General features: G+C 44.1%; 1 long non-coding RNA gene across 1 annotated transcript; it reads right to left on the reverse strand.

The window, feature by feature from the left end:
• Positions 1-204: 204 nt before the first annotated feature.
• Positions 205-8941, reverse strand: LOC108445312. Its single transcript, XR_001860132.1, has 2 exons — positions 1191-8941; positions 205-482 (listed from the first exon to the last, which is right to left on the reverse strand). It is a non-coding gene; the product is annotated as an uncharacterized LOC108445312 (long non-coding RNA).
• Positions 8942-8947: the final 6 nt, after the last annotated feature.

Raw genomic sequence — 8947 nt, forward strand, 5'->3', positions numbered from 1 at the left:
GAGTATGGAAACACAGAGCTGGTGTTCCCTTGGCTAATTATTTAGTCAGAGATCACTCTGGCTGTCCCTGACATGAAACCAAGAAACAGAAGGAGTATAATAAATATAGACTGGGGTTGCTGACCAGGAAAATATATCACAGCTGAGTGGCTAAGGCCTCAGGACATGCTTTGTGAAAAAACTGCATTTAAAGTAACAATAAAATCAAATATAATTAAAATTTTAATAACATTTCCAGCAGAGTTTCGAGTTTATATATTAAATGGCCAGGTGTGTGAATAAAGTTGTGGCGTACAAATCCTCTTCCTTGTTTTAGGAGGGATTGAATAGCTAAAAGAATTTAACTGGTTTTGTTATGTACCTTTACTTAATTCACAAAATTTAGACTTGGGATATAAATCACTGCCTAAATTGAGAATGAGATCTCTTCTCCTTCTCTTCTCTTCTCTTCTCTTCTCTTCTCTTCTCTTCTCTTCTCTCTTCTGCAATTAAATGTTATCTACTGTAGTTACACAGTACTAAAAATTCATTTCAATCCTCTGTAGAATTTCTAACTGTGAGCATCCCTCCTGGACCCCCTCCCCTTAGGGGTGTTAGTTCATGTATGCTTGAGAAAATCAACTCTAAATAGACATAGCTCAACTGTTTAGTTAAGAAAATCTGACTTATTAACTACATAACCCTGCTGGGACTGGCAGTACCTCTTCTTGCACGCTAACAGGGGTGCTGCAGAAGCATAATCTCAGCTTTTCCCAGCCTACTTAAACAGCCCTTAAATCTCACTTAAAGAATTAAGGGGAGATTTCAAGCATGCTTTAGTGAGGAGTGCATTTTTGCCTTGAGTTATCAAAAACAACAAAGCTAAGAACTTTGCTATTTTTAGGCATGTCTGGGGAGAAGATGCCACAGTTCCATGCAATCCCTGTCCTGTCCCAAGGTGCAGTTGGAGGGGCTGCTTTGCTCCCGGCATGCAGCAGCAGCATTGCTCCCTAACCGGGAAGGTGTCTCAGCCCTGTGAAAGCCATAGGCCTCATATCTTGAGAGCCATCTACTGGCACCTTGTCTGTTATCAACCTATTGCATATCCACACACCCTGCTCGCTTTACAGAGCTGGCAGAGCACAGATTTTACATCCTCCTGCTATGACGGGAATAAGAACCATTTAGAGCAGTCTAAACTCATAAATTACCTGCAGGGGATCTCTTGGAGTCCTTCTTGCACCAGACTCCTCCACGCCCTGTCTGCATCCTGCAGTGAGGCAGTGGCTAATGCAGGACAGGGGATTGCAGAGAACTTCTCATAATTGCTGTGTATTTCTCCTGCACAGAATTTAACGGAGATTGCCTTGCTCCAAAGTTGTGGCAAGTTCTAGGAAGTAAAGGAAAAACAAGTGGCAAGGCTCTGTTCTGGGCAGTGTGTGCCATTTCCATAGGAAGCCAAAGCCTTTGCCAGTCCTATCCTCATATCCTCACCCATCTGGGGTGGAGATCCTCCAGCAGAGCTGCAGCAGGAGGAGGGTAGACACTCAACCAAGACAACTTGTGCCAGAGGGTCCCACTTCTCCCAGCAGCGTGGGACTGCAGGAAAGCAGGGTGTGCGCTGTGCCTGGAAACCTCACTACACAGGGTCCGGGAGCAGAGTGGGGTCAGCAAAGACACGGATCACCAGCAGAGGAAAACACAGCTGGGTGGCTGTGGAGAGGGATGAGTAACTTTGTGGATATCACAAGTGCAGAGGTGTCTTGCTCACCTTCAGTTTGGGTCTCCCAATATTAGATCCAAAATCCACTTCTCATGTATTGGGCAGCAAATACCCAGGATGCTTTCTGTTCATGTGTCACAGACCAATGAAAAATTACTCTGCCACTATTTGCAGAGTAGATGGGAGTGGTATTTAGGACTGCACTCTGCCTTTAATTCCTCTTTTTTTAAATGGAAGCTATTAAACTTTCTGGTTAAGGCAGCACGAGCTCTGTATTATTCCAGAGCTTTACTTGATGTACTTGACAAATGTTTTTTTTTTAATAAGTTACTATTTATATATATAATTTGACATCAGTGTTTTAGCTAGTGAAGAATCTTCATTTGCATTTTTTACTGTTTGGAGTTGATATGCCTTCAAATAAAGGTGACTATTATTTAGAAATTGTCTGATCATAAAAAATGTTTCTATCATACACAAGCAATGACATTTTAAATTAAAATTTAATTACATGGAGTGAACTGTTTTCAAGTTTCAACAATATTTCACTGCATTGCTGTTTTGTTTCATTTAAGGTAAAGTTAAATACATGTGTGATAGCTTGGAAATCAGATAGGAGATTAGTGTGGCTTGCTAAGATACTCTACCTGACTACTCCACCTGAAATATTGGTGGCATACATTAAACGGGAAGCAGTATTCGCTTCCCTTAGAACACCATCTCTGTGCGTGCTGTTGGTAGTCTGTTGTGTACAATGTCAGTATTGCCAAAACACCCCTTTCAGATCCTGAGATAGAAAGTGCCAAATGATGTTTTACAAAACTGCAGCTCTTCTGGGCCTCTCCCTTCTTAGATGTGGAATCTGATTTCATAATATCTAAAGCATCATGTTTCGTGCATGCGTGTGGGTATGAGTGTGTGTGTGTGTGTGTGTGTGTGTATGCAAAAATTTCTACGGATTTTGACTTCTGATCCAGGTGCAAATCCTTCTTATGCAAATCCTTCAAGAGCTTTTTCTGTTATACTTGATTTTCATTGATGCTCCATTCCCAAGGACAACTGGAAATGCTCCCATGACCCTTCATTCTCTGACCTGAGACAGGCCAGCTGAAGGCTGTCCACCAGGCTCTCACTGAGTGCCACACAGAACCACACCACCACTCTGGTCACACTTTGGCACGATACCACGACAGAGCAGTTGAACTTATGCCTATATTTGCCTGGGGTGTACAAGTGCCCTTTAGATCACAAACCCTTGTGTTTAACGGGTAGCAGTGTCTTTGGGCTCACACACTGTACCCATGCCATGTGCTCGGGACAGCAGGGACACTCTCAGGACTGTGGCAGGACACTCATGCTGGCAGTGCATGCAGTGGTCAGACACTGCCCATTGATGCCTCTCATGAGTAGGGGCACAGGTGCCAGGTCTCCATTCCTACGCAAAAGGAAAGCATGGGCAGGATGTTATCTGTTAGAATGATTTAGCAATATATCAGGAGGCACAGAGCAGAGCTTACAGATAAGGGCTGGCACAAGGTGCTGAATACAAAATGATTGTTTATTGTTTCATAATGCAAGAAGTAGGAGTATCAAATGATGTTAGCAGGTGCCAAGGTTAGGAAAGTTATCTTCTCACACAGCATGAAGCTTGTGACCAGAGGTCCTCCTGGCTGCCATATGTTTGCATGGTTTGTGGGAAATTCATGGAAATAAAACCTATTGGGAACTATTAACCACAGAGACACACTCTGTCACCCCTGAGCAGTCCCATCCACCTGTCCTCAAGGCTCTGCTGGAGACAAGCCAGAAATGGCTCCAGTGACGAGCAGTGCTACATCTCTCCGTGGCTGGGCTCTCTGCTCTACAGACAGACACAGTTTCAGGTGTTTCTGTTGACAGTATTGCCAAGCAGAGACAGGACAGATAGGTCAGACTGCTTGGGATTTGTTCAGTTAAACTATGAATTCCCCTTGGTGGCTTGCAGGAATTGTATCTAGGTAGAAGGATCCTGTGTGGTCAGTTGAGGTGAGCTGAACTTAACTTCTGCAAGCTCCACTTTCATAGAGGGTGAAGCTAAAAGTTGACAGAGAAACACCATTTGAAAATGCTGGTTTATGTCTGAGTTGTTTTTCTTTTCCATTGAAACTGATTTATTACCTGCTAGGAAGAAAAGCAATCACTGCAATTCCAATGAGGTAAAGTAGCTAGAGAGACCAAAGATGTGCTAAGGCTGCACTTACTTTTACATTATAATTCTTTCAGGCCCGTTGTCTTAAAAACAACTCTGGGTAAAGGAGCCCAAAGATAGAAAATGAAAACAAGAAATTGGATGTTACGTTTCATCAGACAGAAGAAATTGTTCACATGGCCAAGAAACTCATGTCACACAGAAATTATATCGGTGAATAGCTGCTCTGGGTTTTCTCCTTGCAGGCCCTGGTTCTGAATTTCCATTCAATACTGTGCTGGGAAAAGAGCTGCAAAAATAAAGCTCAAGTGTCTCTACAACAGTAAAGTTCTCACCATCCACCTCTTTCTCTATCTGCTCTTTGAAAGGCTGTCAAACCATTGAATCCCTTGCAGTGCTGCCTGTCCTGAGAGATGGAGGTGATTTCTACTGCTGGTAGCAAAATGTCCAGTGCTCCAAATGTGCTCATAAGAGTAAAGTTCTTTGTAAATTAATCATGAAAAAAGACTGTTAAGTTGGCTAACCCTGGTAGTAAACCAGAGTTATGAATTTCTTCTTCTCCCTTGAAGATGTTTTGTTGCTCTTCAGAAATAAGCACTGCTGAATAACCATGACTTTTTATAAATAATACACCCCCTCCTACAAGCTGCATGAAACGTTAAAACTCCAGAATGGACTACAAACAGGTTCATAAACCTTTAGGATCCATTCATTTCAATCCATCTATTTAAAACTGAAGATAAAAGGATCACAGTATTTATTTGCGTTTTCCATGCCCATTGTGCACTTTTTCCTGACATCAATTTCATGTGTGGAACAGCACCAAATAGTGTTCCAGTATAAATTGCAATACTTTGTTCTGTCCCTTGGCATGTGCTGGCAAATTCAGTTGAAAGCAAAGAGTAACACAAGACAGCTTTTTTGGCACAACGGGTCACCAAAGTAGTGGAATGTTTCAGTCAAAACTCAAAGTGTGAGACACTGCTGAAAGGCAAGTTGTCTTTCAGGCAAAGCTGAGACCTTTCTTCATCTTTATACATGAGAAGTCTTGCTCTGAAGCAGTTAATTACAATGAAAAATGTGGCACTCTTTTCTCGTAAGTGTATATGAATTGCACTTGGATTCCATACTAGTTCCAGGGAACAACAAGCCATATTTCTCTCACAAGCAAGGGGGAGAAAAAGTCTGTCATGATATAGATGTATGTAATCTACTTGTTGTTTATAGACCCAAAGGATCCCTCAGAGCATTAAAAATCCATGTGATATCCAAGAGTGGCATACTTTGCATTGAGATATGTGATGTAGCTGAAAGCTGTATAAAATCTGTAAAACTGCATGTAGGTAAAGAGCTACTGCCTGTGCATTCGAGTGAAGCCATGTGTGCTTTTCCTGCACACATGAAAAATAGATGATCATAAAATCTGCTTGAGATTCACAAACTTCTGACAGAAACACGTGTCTAGGCTAAGTATGCCAACTTTTGGTCAAAGCAGGCCTGAAAATATACAGACCTGGAATAAGCATTGTTTCTCCACAGTGAGGGGAGAAATTCCAGCTTCATACAGAGCAAGTGCATACAGGTTGTGTATCCTTCACTGGTCTTTGCTGGAATAGGTAACATCCTTTCCTTCTGCGTTGGGTCTTTTGACTGGCAAGTGGGCTTCCAAGCCTTTTCTGGTGGGATCTTTTGAATCAGACCCATGCTTTTGTCAAGAGGCATTACCATTGAAAATAGGGGATCCCCGCACTCCATTCTCTTTAGGATTGGCTGGGACCATGTTTGGGCAAGTCTGTTGTAGGCTAAATAGATTTTTTCACTTTTTTTTCCTTAGGAACTATAACTAGTGGCGGTAGCTTGCGTAGCTCACACACGTGTAGCTCTCAGTCTCTCAAGAATTGTGCAGAGTGGGGTTTGGTTGGGGTTTTTTCAATTCTGTCAATGTGTGTTTCATAAACAGGCTGTGATGTGGTGTCAGCAGGGAAGAGGCTAACTCAAATGTCCCTCGTACATTTGGTGGGATTTGTTCTTAGCAGCTGTGGAGCATTAGCCCATACTTTTAGTGCGGATTCAATGAAAACATTGTTTGTAAGTATTAACTGAACTGTAAAAACTTTTTTTTCACTGATATTCTTGGCCAAGGTTGCCTTCCTAGGGCCTTCAGAGACATCAGAAACAGGCCATAAAGTGTTTTAAAGATAAGGATCCGTGAACTTAGCTTCATAGTCTTTGGATAGACAGAGAAGAAAGAGAACGAGTGTTGTGTACCCAGAGCTTGTGTTTTTGAGGAGGTTTTGGTACACTCATCTTGTGCCATTTGGCTTCTCCCAAGTTGTGGGAAACTTTTTGGAATCTGCAGCCTCCCAAGAGCAGCACAGCCAAGATATAACACAAGTGTGAATAACTGGGGTTGCGTAATTCCTCGCCAGTACAGCATCTCCTGGCCAAGCACAGCAACAGAAGGCATTACTCACAGACACGGCTACGTGGGACTGGGATCAGGTGCAGTCTGGCCCCTGGCCTCCTCTGCCAGCTGCTGCTGCCCAGTCCCAGCTCAAGGAGTGCAGTGCAGAGCCAGGACACGCCCTGCCCTCGCTTTGAGATCTTTGAGGGCCTGAAACATCTCGAACAGCTGCTTGACAGCTGGGAGCTGATCTCCGAGCATGGGTACGCATGGCATGGCCACGTGTACTGGATAAATCTGCACCAGTATCAGCTGCCCTTGAAGCCTCTCATCGGCCTGTTTCTTGTAGCATAAGCACCTCAAAACTGTGCAGGCCTCAGTAAAGCTCTACAAGAGATGGGTCTAACACTCACGATGTAGCCTGCCCTCATCACTTTCTACAAGGGCTCTTCCAAGAAGGTTGATTATTTTTGCTGCTCATCTGGCATTAGAGTCAAACAGGTAGCTGCAAGGAACCCCACTGGTAGCTCAATAGCATGCCCTCAGTATTTCAGTGAGGAGATGCTGGTCACAATTTGTACCTCACACCAGCCTAGCGCTGCCTGCATGGTTTACAAGTAGTGGATTTTGTGCAGCGGTGAGATGGGATGGGCACATCAGGGAGTACAAGACTGTAGATGTCAACTAGCCTAAGTGTTGAAGTATAGCTGGGAATAATGTGTTACTGAGAGATGGTGTGTGCGGTGTCGCATTAAGAGGGTAGAATGCTTTGGAGCAAAGAACTACATGAAAAAATGATTGCATCTCAGTCTCCACAATTCAAAAAAAATTGCTAGAGAGCGTAATTGAGAAAAGGGGCTTGCGGGCCTAGCCGTCCCTTTTGGAACAGACAGGCGTATTCTTCTCTTATAAAAATGTTTTTATAAGTAGAGTTTTCATATCAACAACAAAAATCTTTTTAAGGAGAGTACCAGTGCTAGTCAGAGCAAACACTGTTCTACTGTGCCGTAAGGAGATTGCCCTTCAGATAGTTCAGGTGTCATGTTGCGGCAATTACAGGACCTCTGAACTTCCACATCCCAAAGTCTGAGAACCAGCATACAAACAGAGGGGCTTCTTCGTCGTTTCCAAGCAGTGCCTGTTGTGTGAGTGGCTGAAAATAAAGCAGGGTGATTGTTAGTCAGCACCGTGAGCCTGAAGCTCGGTGGCTGCAGTGTTATACGGCACTCTGGGGACAACACGGGCCAGAGCCGGGTTCTGCTGCTGGATTTAATGGTAATCTGTGAAGGCTGGGTACACTCGTGACATCATCTTGAGCGTGAGTTATTGTGGCAGGAGGGACACGTCAGAGAGGGTCTGGCTGCTCGTCTGGGAAAGACTGACCTAGCAGTTTCATTCCCTGTGTGGTCTGGCTAAAATGGTCCACAGATGAGGCCAGTGGTGCCTTTATGACCTGTAGCTACGTGGAAATGAAGGCAGGTTGGGGTGGAAGAAGGGAGGAGAGTGGAGGAAAAGAAGAAGAAGGGAATAGAAACTGCAGGCTTTGCTAATTGCAACCAGGAGAATGTAGAAAAGTGAGACCACACAGAAGAAGCAGGGAAGTGGGAAGAAGAAACAAGGGGGGAGCAGAAGGATAGGAAGGGAGAGGACATTCCCCTGGAGAGGATGTGTGACTGTGGTAACTGGCCAGCCAGGACATTTTTGATTTTTAAGCACCTCAGTGATCTGTCAAGCAGAAAGCTGAATTTTAGCAAGCAGTAATGAAAATGAGAAAAAAAAAAAAAAAAAAGTTAAAACAAAAAGGAAGAGGGAAGAGGGGACAGGGGAATAAAAGGAATGTGGTAGTATATGAAATAACCAAATGGCATAAAAAAGTGAAGTAAGGAGATAAAATGAAGGAAAAAAAATTATCTGGCACCAGGTGCTCAGCTGGCAGATGCTCTGTAAGCCCACAGAAGATGAAGCATAAGATTCAGTGCAACCACTAGCAGGCAGTAAAAATTAGTATTTTCTTTCTGCTTAGGTCTTGATTAGTAAATAGGAAATTGTAGGCACGGATTTGTGTGAATCTTCATCAGAGTTTTAGAACACATTGGAATGTGCAAATTGATACCCTTTAATTGTAGCAAAGGCTTCTGGAGTACAGGTGGGCAGAAGAGGTCAGTACAGATAGCAGCAGGTGGGCAGAGCAGGGAGCAGACAGAGAAGCACAGGGGAGAAAGGAGGCAGAAGAAAACCTGGTTTAGATCTTACAGAGAAGCTAGACGGGAATTAAAGGAGCATGAAGTATTCCTTGGCTCCCGCATACCATGCCCCTGTATGAAGGGATAACAAGCAGTAGTACTGGTGCAAGGATTTGTGTGGACTCATCAAAGCGTGGATGCATTGAACATGTCAGCCAGCGTTTTTAAGAAGCAAATTCTAAATCTTTAACTTAGGGGTCGAAAAGGAGGTCATACTTTCGGGAACAGCAAATTTCCAGCAGAGTCTCCTCGGACACATTCGGGGGTCTCCAGGCCCAGAGGGAACCGTACCCTATTCCCGCCTGCAGCGCCCACTCTCGGGGCTCGGCCGTGCGCTGCCGGAGCCCTCGGAGATGCCGAGCTGCCCCCATGGGCGGAGGAGGGGCCGGAGGAGGGGCAGGAGCAGCCAG

Source organism: Corvus brachyrhynchos, unplaced genomic scaffold (genome assembly GCF_000691975.1).
Source record: "Corvus brachyrhynchos isolate BGI_N302 unplaced genomic scaffold, ASM69197v1 scaffold370, whole genome shotgun sequence".
Lineage (NCBI taxonomy): Eukaryota > Metazoa > Chordata > Aves > Passeriformes > Corvidae > Corvus > Corvus brachyrhynchos.